Here is a 14786-nt window from a genome sequence, read left to right as displayed (position 1 = left end):
ATTAGTCGGCACAAATAATATTTTTTGTAAAAACGGAACATTTGCTATCTGAGAGTCTCCTCATTGAAAACATCCGAAGTTCTTCAAAGGTAAATTATTTTATTTGAATGCTTTTTTGGTTTTTGTGGAAAATGTTGCATGGTGAAAGAGAGGCATAATCCTATGCTAGGCTATCAATACTGTTACACAAATGCTTGTTTAGCTATGGTTCAAAAGCATATTTTGAAAATCTGAGATGGCAGTGTTGTTAACAAAAGGCTAAGCTTGAGAGCAAATAGATTAATTTCATTTAATTTGCGATTCTCATGAATAGTTAACGTTGTGTTATGCTAATGAGTTTGCGGATAGATTTACAACATCCTGGATGCAGTTTTTTTTTCGTAGCTAAACGTGACGCAGAAAACGGAGCGATTTGTCCTAAACAAATAATCTTTCAGGAAAAACTGAACATTTGCTATCTGAGAGTCTCCTCATTGAAAACATCCAAAGTTCTTCAAAGGTAAATTATTTTATTTGAATGCTTTTCTGGTTTTTGTGAAAATGTTGCCTGCTGAATGCTAACGCTAAATGCTACATTAGCTATCAATACTGTTACACAAATTATTGTTTTGCAATGGTTGAGAAGCATTTTTTGAAAATCTGAGATGACATTGTTGTTAACAAAAGGCTAAGCTTGAGAGCAAATAGATTAATTTCATTTCATTTGCGATTTTCATGAATAGTTAACGTTGCGTTATGGTAATGAGCTTGAGGCTGTATTCACGATCCCGGATCCGGGATGGCTCGACGCAAGAAGTTAACAAGTCACATAACAAGTTGCATGGTCTTTGTGTTCAATAATAGTGTTTAACATGAATACCTCATCGAGCAGTAAATTTCAAACACAGATTCAACCAATACATCGCTAAGACGGGCACCTATTGGTAGATGGGTAAAAATAAAAAGCAGACATTGAATATCCCTTTGAGAAGAGTGAAGTTATTTATTACACTCTGGATGATGTATCAAGACACCCAGTCACTACTAATATACAGGCATCCTTCCTAACTCAGTTGCCGGAGAGGAAGGAAACCAAATTTCATCATGAGCTCAATGGTGACTTTAATGCAGTTACAGTTTAATGGCTTTGATAGGAGAAAACTGAGGATGGATCAACAACATTGTAATTACTCCACAATACTAAACTAAATTACAGAGTGAAAGAAGGAAGCTTGTACAGAATAATCCTGTAAGGCACAAAAGTAAAACTGCAAAAAATGTGGCAAAGAAATTAACTTCATGTCCTGAATACAGTGTTATGTTTGGAGCAAATCCAACACAACACATCGCTGAGTACCACTCTTCATATTTTCAAGCATGCTGGTGGCTGCATCATGTTATGGGTATGCTTGTCATTGGCAAGGATGACTTTTTAGGATACAAATAAATGGAAAATATCTAAGCACAGACAAAATCCTAGAGGAAAACCTGGTTTCGTCTGCTTTCCAACAGACACTGGGAGACAAATTCCCCTTTCAGCAAGACAGTAACCTAAAACACAAGGCCAAATATACACTGCAGTTGCTTACCAAGACGACATTGGATGTTCCTGAGTGGCCTAGTTTTGACTGAAATTGGCTTGAAAATCTATGGCAATACATGTAAATGGCAGTCTAGCATTGATCAACAACCAACTTGACAGAGCTTGAATACTTTTATAAAGATGAATGTATACATATTGTTCAGTCCAGGTGTGCAAAGCTCTTAGAGACTTACCCAGAAAGACACAAAGCTGTAATCGCTGCCATTGTTGATTCTAACATGTATTGACTCAGGGGTTTGAAAACTTAGGCAAATGAGATATTTCAGTATTTCTGTGTTTTATAATGCATTCATTTTCAACAACAGATTATAGTCAATAATACCAAAAGGCTGCACTAAAATCTAACAGTACAGCTCCCATAATCTTATTAATATCAATTTCTTTCAACCAATCATAGTTTAATGCTAGTCTATTCATAATTTCTTTAAAGCTGGCAGCAAGCTAGTCAGTTTTTAGAAACAGTAAAGGCCACTTTACCATTCTTGTGTTGCGGAATGACTTTGGCTTCCCTCCAGGTCTGAGGACAAATACTTTCCTCTAGGCTCAAATTAAAGATATGACACATACAGTTGAAGTCAGAAGTTTACATACACCTTAGCGAAATGCATTTAAACTCAGTTTTTCACAATTCCTGAATTTTAATCCAAGTATAAATGCCCTGTTTTAGGTCAGTTAGGATCACCACTTTATTTTAAGAATGTGAAATGTCAGAATAATATTAGAGAGAATTATTTATTTCAGCTTTTATTATTTTCATCACATTCCCAGTGAGTCAGAAGTTTACATACACTACAATTAGTATTTGGTAGCATTGCCTTTAAATTATTTAACTTGCGTCAAACATTTTGGGTAGCCTTCCACAAGCTTCCCACAGTAAGTTGGGTGAATTTTGTCCCATTCCTCCTGACAGAGCAGGTGATTGTGATGGCCACTCCAATACCTTGACTTTGTTGTCCTTAAAACATCTTTGGTATAAGGGGCAGTATTTTGACGCCCGGATGAAAAGCGTGCCTAAAGTAAACTGTCTGTTACTCAGGCCCAGAAGCTAGGATAATCATGTAATTGTTTTCTATTCAAATCTACCAATCTAAAGTGTCTAAAACTGTTAGAATAATGTCTGTGAGTATAACAGAACTAATATGGCAGGTGAAACCCAGAGGACAAACATCCCCCCCCCAAAGAATTCAGCCTACCACTGTTTTCAATGGCTGTCACTTTAATTATAAGGAAAAATCCTCCAATTGCAGTTCCTAGGGCTTCCACTAGATGTCAACCGTCTTTAGAAATAGTTTCAGGCTGGCTTTTGTAGGTGGCTCCCATTTTGACTGTAGTGTTTCCATGCACATGGACGAGAGAGCATTCTTTGGTATTTTTCTCCGGTAAAGACAATAACGATTCTCCGTCTTAAAATGTCTTGTTTATTTACTCATTAGGGTACCTAAGGTTTGATTAGAAACGTTGTTTGACTTGTTTGGGATTCATTTTGTGTGCATTTTGATAGAGGGAACCTGGGTGGATTATTAACTGAAGCGCACCAGCTAAACTGTGTTTTTATGGATATAATGAAGGACATTATCGAACCATTTGTGATATAGCTGGGAGCTTTTGGAGTGCCAACAGAAGAAGATCAAAGATAAACATTTATTATATCGCTATTTCTGACTTTCGTGGAGCACCTGCCTGGTTGAAATTTTTCATGCTTTTGTATGCGGGGTGCTGTCCTCAGATAATCGCATGGTGTGCTTTTGCCATACAGCCTTTTTGAAATCTGGCACAGCGGCTGGATTAACTTCTCTAGGGTAGGGGGCAGCATTTGGAATTTTGGATGAAAAGCATGCCCAAATTAAACTGCCTTCTACTCAGGCCCAGAAGATAGGATATGCATATAATTAGTATATTTAGTTAGAAAACACTCTAAAGTTTCCAAAACTGTTAAAACTATGTCTGTGAGTATAACAGAACTGATTTGGCAGGCAAAAACCTGAGAAAAATCAATTCAGGAAGTAGGATTTGTTTTTTATGTTGTAGTTTTCTATTCAATGCCATTACAGTATCCATTGACTTAGGACTCAAATTGCAGTTCCTATGCCTTCCACTAGATGTCAACAGTCTTTAGAAATTGTTTCTGGCTTATATTCTGAAAAATGAGGGAGTAAGAGGAGTCTGAATGAGTGGACCCTGCCGTGTCACAGAACGAGTGCCTTTCTTGTTTACCTTTTATATTGACAACGATATTGTCCGTTTTAAAATATTATTGATTATTTAGGCTAAACACAACCTGATGATTGAATATAAACATCGTTTGACATGTTTCTATCAAGCAAAAAGTAGATATCCTAACCAACTTGCCAAAACTGTAGTTTAACTTCTTATGGCTGCCATCCCGTTACGGGATAATTGTCATCAACAACCGCTGAATTGCATAGCCTAACATTCAAACAATATTACTAAAAATATTTATATTCATTAAATCACAAGTGCAATATAGGAAAACACAGTTTAGCCTTTTGTTAATCCACCTGTCGTGTCAGATTTTGAAAATATGCTTTACAGCGAAAGCAATCCAAGCGTTTGTGTAAGTTTATCGATCGCTCGACAAAACACCTAGCATCAAGTAGCTTGGTCATGAAAATCAGCAATCAAATTAATTGTTTAAATTTGATGATCTTCGGATGTTTTCACACACATGTTCCATGAAGAGTATTTTAATATTTATTTTATATCCAAAATACCTACATTTGTTTGGCGCGTTATGTTCAGAAATCCACAGGAAAAAGCGGTCACGACAACGCAGACACATTTCAAATAGTTTCCTTAATGTCCACAGAAACATGTCAAACGTTTTTTTTTTTATAATGAATCCTCAGGTTGTTTAAGAAAAATATAATCAATAATATATGAACCGTAACTGTCTTTATCAGTAGGAGAGGGAAAGGCAATGGCTGCCCAAACTCTGTTACGCATACAAAACGCTGCTGGCACCTGACCATACAATGACGCAATTTTATTTTTCTTGCTCATTTTTCAAAATAAAAGCCTGAAACTATGTCTAAAGACTGACACCTTGTGGAAGCGATAGGAAAAGGAATCTGGTTGATATCCCTTTAAAACCTGTTGTGACGTGGGGGCAGTATTTTCATTTTTGGAAAAAAAAACATTCCCGTAGTAAATGGGATATTTTGTCAGGACAAGATGCTATAATATGCATATAATTGACGGCTTAGGATAGAGAACACTCTAAAGTTTCCAAAACTGTAAAAATATTTTCTGTGAGTATAACAGAACTGATATTGCAGGCGAAATCTTCTTTTTTTACCATAATTTTCCTTCATTTCTATTATTTTTATTCATGAATATGACTCAACTTTTCATTGTTGGCATTTCCTTCCTAAGTTTGCCCACTTTGCCAATGAAGTAATCATTAAAATAATTGGCAACATCAAATGTTTTTGTGATGAATAAAGCCAGTTGAATTTGCCTTTCTGCCAACAATTTGATTTTAAAGTACTCCAAAGCATTTTTTTCAACATGCTTTATATAATTTATCTTGGCTTCATAATACAGTTTCTCCTTTTTGTTGAGTTTAGTCACACAATTTCTCAATTTGCAGTAAATCAGCCAGTCAGATGTGCAGCTACTAAAGGTATTAGCCACTGATATTGCCTGATATCTTTTAGCCATTCAGTTCAAATCCTCATCAATCCATGAGCCTTATCGTTTATAACAGTCAGTTTCTTAATAGGTGCATGTTTATCAATAATGGTAAGATCAATATTATAAATTCATTAAGTGCAGCGCCTGGATGCTCATTATTAATCACGTCAGACCAACAAATAGTTTAACGTCATCTACATCATCCACATATGATCTCTTACACACTATTTTAGGCCCAACATATGGAACCTTGGATTTCCTGGGTATATCCACTATATTGTGATCACTGCATCCAATGTGTATGGATACAGCTTTAGAACATAGTTCTACAGTATTAGTAAAAATGTGATCAATACATGTGGATGATGTAGTTCCTGTAGTGTTTGTAATCATCCTGGTAGGTTGATTAATGAATGACATGAACCACTTTACAGACACTGGTTACAGTAAGAAGCTTCCTCTTGAATGGACAGCTTGATGAAAAGCAGTTAATAGTACGGTCCCCAAGAAAGTAGACCTCTCTGTTTACATCCCACACACTATCAAGCATTTCACTCACATGATCTAATACTGACTGTTAGCTCTTGGTGGCCTATAGCAACACACTAAAATAATAGGCTTTAGATGAGGCAGGTGAATCTTTAACCACAACACCTCAAAACACTTGACATAAGAAATTCTCTGAATACATACAGCAAAACCTTCCCCGTAGCCATTCCCGTCTCTTCTGTAGATGCTATATCCTTATTGCTGCTGCTGTATTATCAAAGGAATTATCTAAGTGACTCTCAGAAATGGCTAATATATGAATGTTATCTGATGTTAGCAAGTTATTTCATAGCCGGGATAAGTTATTTCTTCTGGTGCAGAGCTTCAGGATAGTCCTCGTTGAGGTGACAGGCCCAGGCCAACAGCTCTAGGCTCTTTCCAGAACAACTACATAAGGATCTTGACCACTGTTGGCCTGGGCCTGTCAACTTTGCTGGTGGTGGGGTTTCCAGTCCTGTGGGTGTGCACCATCTTAATCTTCCTGTGGTCCATCTTCAGTTTCTCAGTGATCATTTCCCTCACTTTGTCCTCAGACTTGGTCCAGGTCTCATGTGTAAATTCTGCAATTAATTCCACAAAATGTTGTTTCGCCTTAATTTTCTCTTGAGATAATCTGATTTCTCCATCATTGTTATCTTGGATTCACATACAACTGATGTCTTCTCAAAATGATGTACAGATTGCATTCATTTGGCTGTTCTCCTGTTTAAACTCCTCGAGCTGACCATGGGATAACGGCAAACTGTTTTTCAGGTCCTGGACCTCTCTGGTCAGATCGTCCATTCTTTGTTGAGATGACTCCGCCAGTATTTGGACACAACACTTGAAGCTATTTCCTTGTTGTTGTAACAATTGCTTTTAGAACAATTTTTGTTGGTTTAAAAGATCCTTCAACTGTGAAGACCGGCATTGGTCTTTGTCATGGTAGCAACATAGAATACGGTGTTACTCCAAACAGGGCCAGTAGCCGGGCAGATGGAAACAGCAGAGATTCAAACAGTCACACAAGGACTGTGGGCTGTGTAGAAGTTGCTAAGGAAACCTGGCTAGCTTGATAGCTACAGTTGAAGTCGGAAGTTTACATACACTTAGGCTGGCGTCATTAAAACTTGTTTTTCAACCACTCCACAAATTTGTCGTTAACAAACTATAGCTTTGGCCAATCGGTTAGGACATCGACTTTGTGCACGACACAAGTCAATTTCATACAATTTTTTAGACAGATTGTTTCACAATTCCAGTGGGTCAGAAGTTTACATACATTAAGTTGACTGTGCTGTCAATCAGGAAAATTCCAGAAAATAATGTCATGGCTTTAGAAGCTTCTGATAGGCTACTTGACATAATTTGGGTCAATTGGATGTGTACCTGTGGATATATTTCAAGGCCTACCTTCATACTCAGTGGCTCTTTGCTTGACATCATGGGAAAATCAAAACAAATCAGCCAAGACCTCAGAATCTTTTTTGTAGACCTCCAGAATTCTGGTTCATCCTTGGGAGCAACTTCCAAACGCCTGGTACCACGTTAACAATAGTACGCAAGTATAAACACCATGGGACCACGCAGCCGTCATACCGCTTAGGAAGGAGACACATTCTGTCTCCTAGAGATGAACATGCTTTGGTGCAAATCAATCCCAGAACAACAGCAAAGGACCTTGTGAAGATGCTGGATATAGATACAAAAGTATTTATATCCACAGTAAAAAGAGTCCTATATCAACATAACCTGAATGGCCGCTCAGCAAGGAAGAAGCCACTGCTCCAAAACCGCCAGAAAAAAAGCCAGACTGTGGTTTGCAACTGCACATGGATCATACATTTTGGAGAAATGTCCTCTGGTCTGATGAAACAAAATTAGAACTGTTTGGCCATAATGACCATTGTTATGTTTGGAGGAAAAGGGGGAGGCTTGCAATTGAAGAACACCATCCCAACCGTGAAGCACGGGGGTGGAAGCATCATGTTGTGGGGGTGCTTTGCTGCAGGAGGGACTGATGCACTTCACAAACTAGATGGCATTATGTGGATATATTGAAGCAACATCTCAAGACGTTAAAGCTTGGTCGCAAAAGCTTGGTCGTTAAAGCTTGACCATCACAAAGCCCTGACCTCAATCCTATAGAAAATTTGTTGGTAGAACTGAAAAAGCGTGTGTGAGCAAGGAGACCTACAAACCTGACTCAGTTACACCAGGTCTGTCAGGAGGAATGAGCCAAAATTCACCCAACATATTGTGGGAAGCTTGTGGAAGGCTACCTGAAATGTTTGACCCAAGTTAAACAATTTAAAGGCATTGCTACCATATACTAATTGAGTGTATGTAAACTTCTGACCTACTGGGAAAGTGATTAAATAAATAATTATCTCTACTATTATTCTGTGGTGATCCTAATTGATCTAAGACTGGATATTTTTACTAGGATTAAATGTCAGGAATTGTGAAAAACTGAGTTTAAATGTATTTGGCTAAAGTGTATGAACTTCTGACTTCAACTGTACATATTATTAGTTAGAAGGTAGGCTAGCGTCTGCACCAAAGAAGGAAGAGTGAGATATGTATCTGGACCCAAATAGACCTGCTATTATTCCATGTCATACAGTGAACACCTGACACTTTTATGTGATGTTTTAAACTGAGTGCACAAAACATTAAGAACACCTTCCTTTGTTGCCCTCAGAACTGCCTCAATTCGACAGGGTATCGACTCTACAAAGTGTCGAAAGTGTTCCACAGGGATGCTGTCCCATGTTGACTCCAATGCTTTCTGCAGTTGTGTCATGTTGGCTGGATGTCCTTTCGGTGGTCGACCATTCTTGATACACATGGGAAACTGTTGAGCGGGGAAAACCCGGCAGAGTTGCAGTTCTTGCAACAAACTGGGGCACCTGGCATATGGGCTTAAATCTTTTCTCTTGAATGTGCTTAACATTAGGAACACCTGCTCTTTCCATTATATAGACTGATCAGGTGAATCCAGGTGAAAGCTATGATCCCTTACTGAAGTCACCTGTTAAATCCAATTCAATCAGTGTAGATGAAGGGGGAGACTGGTTAAAGAAGGATATTTGAGACATAGCTTGTGTATGTGTGCCATTCAGTGGGTGAATGGGCAATGCAAAACATTTAAGTGCCTTTGAACGGGGTGTTGTACAGTAGTAGTAGGTGCCAGGCACATTTCTTGTGTTACAATGTGAGATTAAAATGGATTTAAATGTCATTTATTTTCAACGATCTAAACAAAGTACTCTGTAATGTCAAAGTGGAAGAAAAATTCTAACATTTGTAAAGAATTTTTCAAAATGAACATGATTAATGTATGTCTTGATTTAGTGTTCAACTTCCTGAGTCATTATATGTTAGAATCCTCTTTGGCAGCGATTACAGCCTATAAGAGCTTTCCACAACTGGATTGTGCAACATTGACCTATTATTATTTTCAAAATTCTTCAAGCTCTGTCAAATTGGTTGTTTATCATTGCTAGACAACCATTTTCAGGTCTTGCCATGGATGTTCAAGCAGATTTAAGTAAAACCGTCCGCTTAGGAACATTCACTGTCTTCTTGGTTAAGCATCTCCGGTGTAGATTTGGCCTCGTGTTTTAGGTCGTTGTCCTGCTGAAAGGTGAATTCATCTCAGGGTTTCTGGTGGAAAGCAGACTGAACCAAGTTTTCCTCAGGGATTTTGCCTGCTCTTAGTACCAATTGTTTATTTTTTTTTCCTGAATAACTCCCCAGTCCTTAACGATTACAGGCATACCCATACAGGGCTGTGGTGGTCATGAAATGTTGTCCTCTGGCTATTGTCATGCGAAACACTGCCGGTCTTACGGTAATTTACCATTAATTGACCTAAACACCTTTAGCATCTCTCGGGCCTCCGCACGTACAAGTTGTTGATGTTTGGAACATCTGTATAAAAAAGTATAATAAATCAATTGAATATACACCATCACAATAAAGCCATTATTTACTTTAGACAGGTCTAAGGAAACATTATGATATGAATAAAAAGTATTCAGAAGAACAGAATATGATTTGGCCTACTATAGGCCTATGTTATCAGTCTATGCTCCATGCCATATGCTGTAGGCTTGTTCATTTACCTAACAAGATAGGAAATAAAATAATGTCAAGGGATTTATAAGCTTTTGATTTTATAATACAATTTTTAGAATTGAGTGTTAAAGTGGAGATTTGAAAAAGGTCCTATATGCTAGATTGAGTTATTTGGCAACTTTAGTTGTGAATTATACAACATTTACAATGTCTTAGAAATCAAAACATATAGAGTATGGGCTGCATGGTGCGACTATAGGCTATTGATGCTTTGAGAAAGTAGAAAAAAAAGCTTGAGCTCTGTTCCTAGCCTCAGGCAGCATAGCTTTTCTCTCAAGTGATCATATTTTCAACCATCAGACTATTTTTAATGTAATATTTTATTTACTAACATGTACAATTTGTTTTGATCTAGAATGGCTCATTATGAAATAGGCAGGAACAGGAGCATTGGAAAAAAGACACGTAATCTGTATGCACTCCGATAGCAAATGGAGGCTGTGTGATTACCCACCATTTCGCCTACTTCGGGTTTATAGCTGAGCATGTGCTTAATGTAAGCAGCTGTGAAATAAATATGTGACAGACCGGCTCGATTCAGTCTTCCGTAGCAAATTTTGAAATTGTGTCAATCAGAGCTAGAAAATGGTATATCATACACAGCAGTTGATGAACAATGGGAAAGTAATTCTGCATTGAAAGTTGATCATCTTGTAACCCCACTTTTGAGAAAATGTCCCTTGAATGTTTTGGTACACCTACTGGAGAGCTCTTCTTTGTCTACAAACATTCAGCATCGTTTACGCCCTCTTAAACCTTTCAGCCTCGCCCGTCTCTTTAAGGGTTCACATGGGAGGCCATATGTTAAACACACACTTTATGAAATAAAAGCTTATGGTTATTTTTCACAGGATACAGACAGTGAAATGGTTACTTGCATAGTACCAATATCAAAAACAGAAAGTGTCCACATATGGATATTATATAACGCTTATCTGACAAACTTTTATAAATTGATGGGTCGTGTGAAGGGAATTCTATAACCACCCCCCCATCCACAGCTAGTTAAGTTGATGAGTCCCTATTGTCTTGACATTTGCACATGTTTATGAAATCCAATAGATGACCATAATCAACCCCAGACACACCTGGCAAACGTGATGGGTCATGGAATCATCCGGCCGAAGTGGAGTCTTTTGTTTAGACATGTAACTAGCTAGTTTAACAACGAACCGGCATTATCCCAACTCATACTACTACCAATACAAATATTGTCATAGCTGTAGTATGATTCTGCACTTAGCTGAAGCTACCAAACTAGGTTCAATGTTAGATAGCTAACAATAGGCTATAACTAGCAATGACAATGGTTTTCTAATTGAAATCATATTACTACATGAATCATACACGTAATGTTAGCTAGTGAGCCAGCAAGCTAACGTTCACTAGCTAACTAACAGAACACTTTAATAACTTGCAATGAAAAAATTAGAAACGGATATCTGAAAATCCAGCTAGACTCTTACCCATGTAATGTACATGGATGAACTCCTCACCGCAGACTGGAACCATTTAACTCTGTTTCGTTTGTAGCTACATCTTGTTTGGCCAGCGTTGTGTCAAGTCCGTCCGGTTCACACTGACCGTGGCATGTGCAGAAGCAATTTTTCCAACTGATCTGTCGATAGATTAAATTCAGGGCATCAATGTTGTTGAGAAAAGTAGCAAAACCTTTGCAGTTCACAATAGCTAACGTTATATCTTTCAAAAATGACGTGGTCGAAAGGAGTAGCGACACATACTGAACTGCTCACGTTATAGACAGAAGCACGCGACACGACATACCAATCCAAACTCATCTCCCCGCCAGTCCATCCCATCCAATTTCTCAGCCAATCATGGTGTTTCTCCTTGGCTTAACCAACTAGGCTCGTAATTTAACAATTGTATTCATATTTACAGATTTACATGAATGTTCACATGTTCCAGAAGGCATTTCTGCCCCCCAAAAAATGCATTTGGATCAAAAATAAATGTTTACGTTAAAATGGCTCTCCTGTGTAGGAGAGACTTGCGACATACGCCTAGTTTCTTGAGCTCATAAGCCTATACATATGCACAAGCTCTAATATGTGTATGGGAGTTTTTAATCATCTCCTTATAAAGCGATGTGCATTTTGTTGTGTTAGGCTTTGAAACAGTATATGTGTTATACTGTTATACAGTTTCAACCTGCTGTTAAACTTCTTTCCTCAAATGTATCATCACAGTGGGGTAAGTTTTAAAAGTACAATAGGCCTACTGTTTTGATGATAAGTGTTTGAGGTGATTTTTAATTGCATTTGCATTGATGTCAGAGGGACAAACCATTTTTTTTACCCTCATTTAACTCGGCACATCAGTAAAGAACAAATTCTTATTTTCAATTACAGCCTTGTTTAGGGACAGAGCGACATATTTTTACCTTGTCAGATCAGGGGTTTGATCTTGCAACCTTTCAGTTACTAGTGCAATGCTCTAACCGCCAGACTACCTGCTGCCCCAATAGAGCCCTGAGTACCAAGCCATTAGGACCTGATGCTCGTTAACAAATTGGGTACTACCAAAGCATGTCCAGAGTGCATAAGAGGAGATTACCGTGACTCAATGGTCACATGGAATTTTACCTCAACCATAACACTTTGTATTCAGGAGAAGTGAAATGCTTTGCCACATTTTTTTGCAGTATTACTTTAATGCCTATTTGCAATCAGGACAAATGTTATTCTCTACAGTCGTCCTTCTTTTCATTCTGTCATTTAGGTTAGTATTGTGGAGTAACTACAATCTTGTTAATCTATCCTCAGTTTTCTCCTATCACAGCCATTAAGCTCTAACCATTGGCCTCCCTGAGCGGTTTCCTACCTCTCCGGCAACTAAGTTAGGAAGGACGCATGTATCTTCGTAGTGACTGGGTGTATTAATACACCATCCATGGTGTAATTAATAACTTAACAATGTATCAAAGCAATATTCAATAACTGCTTTATTTTAAACTTTACCCATCTACCAATCGGTGCCTTTCTTTACAAGGCATTGGAAAACTTCCCTGGCCTTTGTCGTTGAATCTGTGTTTGAAATTCAATGCTCGACTGAGGGACCTTACAAATACGTGTATGTGTGGGGTACAGAGATGAGGTAGTCATTCAAAACTCATGTTGAACACTAATTGTTGCACACATTTTTACTCATTAACCTATTTAGGCGTGCCATAACAAAGGGGTTGAATACTTATTGACTCAAGACGTTTCAGTTTTTCATTTTGTATTAATTTGCAAAGATTTCTAAAAACATGATTCCACTTTGACATTATGATAATTGTGCGTAGGTCAGTGACAAAAAAGAAATCTACATTTGCACACACCTGCAAGTACACACACACACACACACACACTGACTTGTGCACATGGTTTTGTGTGTGTGCATATGGGAGTGTGTGGATAATTTTCATGTATTATTTAATGTGTTTTAGATTGATTACACAAGGTGTTGTCTGTGAGTACATATGAGTAAAATAATTAAATATGGAAATAAAAAGAGACCAAAGCGTAACGCAAATAAACAAAACAAAACACGAACAACCACAATGTCTATCCCATTTCTCTTCGGTTGTGGCACAAGGTGCACATTTAGCTGTCAGCTTAGCAGACTTCTGCTCCTCTCAAAGCAGGATGAGACGTTTATGTCCATCTGGGATCTGTCTATAGTGTGTTTTTTCTAAATCTAGGTAATATGTTTCCATTATGTTGTCATATTTTGAGTAGGAACACAGGAAGTACATCTCAGTTTCTAGCTTCTGTAAATCACAATACCAGTAGTCTCTGATCTCAATTTCCAGACTGTGATCATTATTCTATTTTAAGAGGGTTTTTCTTCATTTTACATATTGGAGGCATAGATATTGTGCCAATGTAAATGTTAGATTTAGGGACCGATAACAATAAAAAAAAATCAAATTTTTGTTTGTTTGTCCAATTTTCAATGTCGTCATTTTTCAATTTAAATCCATTTGATTGATTATGGTTTTAGAAATTAAACTGTCTTTTGGTTGGACTTTAATTTCGATGTCGCCAGTGAGCTGCAGAGAAATGGTTACTCAGAGGAGCTTTCGTCTGAAAGATCATGATTGAAATGTTTTATTATCTTTCTCTCTCACACATAGACACAGCTAGGTTTCATGGGAGATAGATGTGCAGTAACCTGTGAACCTCTGTACGGTCCGTCTGGTCTGTGTGCCGAGCAGATGTTCTGAACTTTCCCTCTCCACCATGATGTCTTATAATTATGGATATAAACAGATTGTGCACATGGTTTTAAGCTGCCACTGTGATGAATGACTGAATGATTTCAGCCCAGGCCTGGTGTACGAGGGGAGGCGAGAGAGAGAGAATGGCCATGAAACTGCTAACAGCCATCTGTCCATCTGTAGAGTCTGTTTTAGATCTGCTTTACATAGCCTACTGTCTGGTGGTGCTAAAAATAATCAAACACACAGATGCTTCTGGGGTTAGATACACAAGTTTTATTCAAGTGGACATTAATGCTTTAAAAAAATATATATTATCTGACTGTTCCACTAAGTTTCATATAGCTCTGCCTGGTTAAGCAGTGTTTGCAAAAACGTTTAAAAGGAGCATATCGTCAAGCTTAGGGTCACATATTTGTTGGAATCATGAATGTTTACTCCCAGAAAAGCTAAAGGAAGTTGTCAATACCTTCGCTGATAAGTGGAAATACAATAAAGATTGTCAGTAACGCCTGCCTTAACAAAGTATTTCAACTGATCTACAGTATATTGTCCATCGCGGTTGGACAGCACACAAAAGTGTGGAAATGTATACTGTAGGCCTAGACATTCTCCAGCCGACAGGACTGACCTCGGCATAGCAATTTAATGACA

The sequence above is a fragment of the Oncorhynchus keta genome, chromosome 19 (genome assembly GCF_023373465.1).
Source record: "Oncorhynchus keta strain PuntledgeMale-10-30-2019 chromosome 19, Oket_V2, whole genome shotgun sequence".
Classification (NCBI taxonomy): Eukaryota; Metazoa; Chordata; class Actinopteri; order Salmoniformes; family Salmonidae; genus Oncorhynchus; species Oncorhynchus keta.
Note: the sequence above shows the minus strand (reverse complement) of the source record.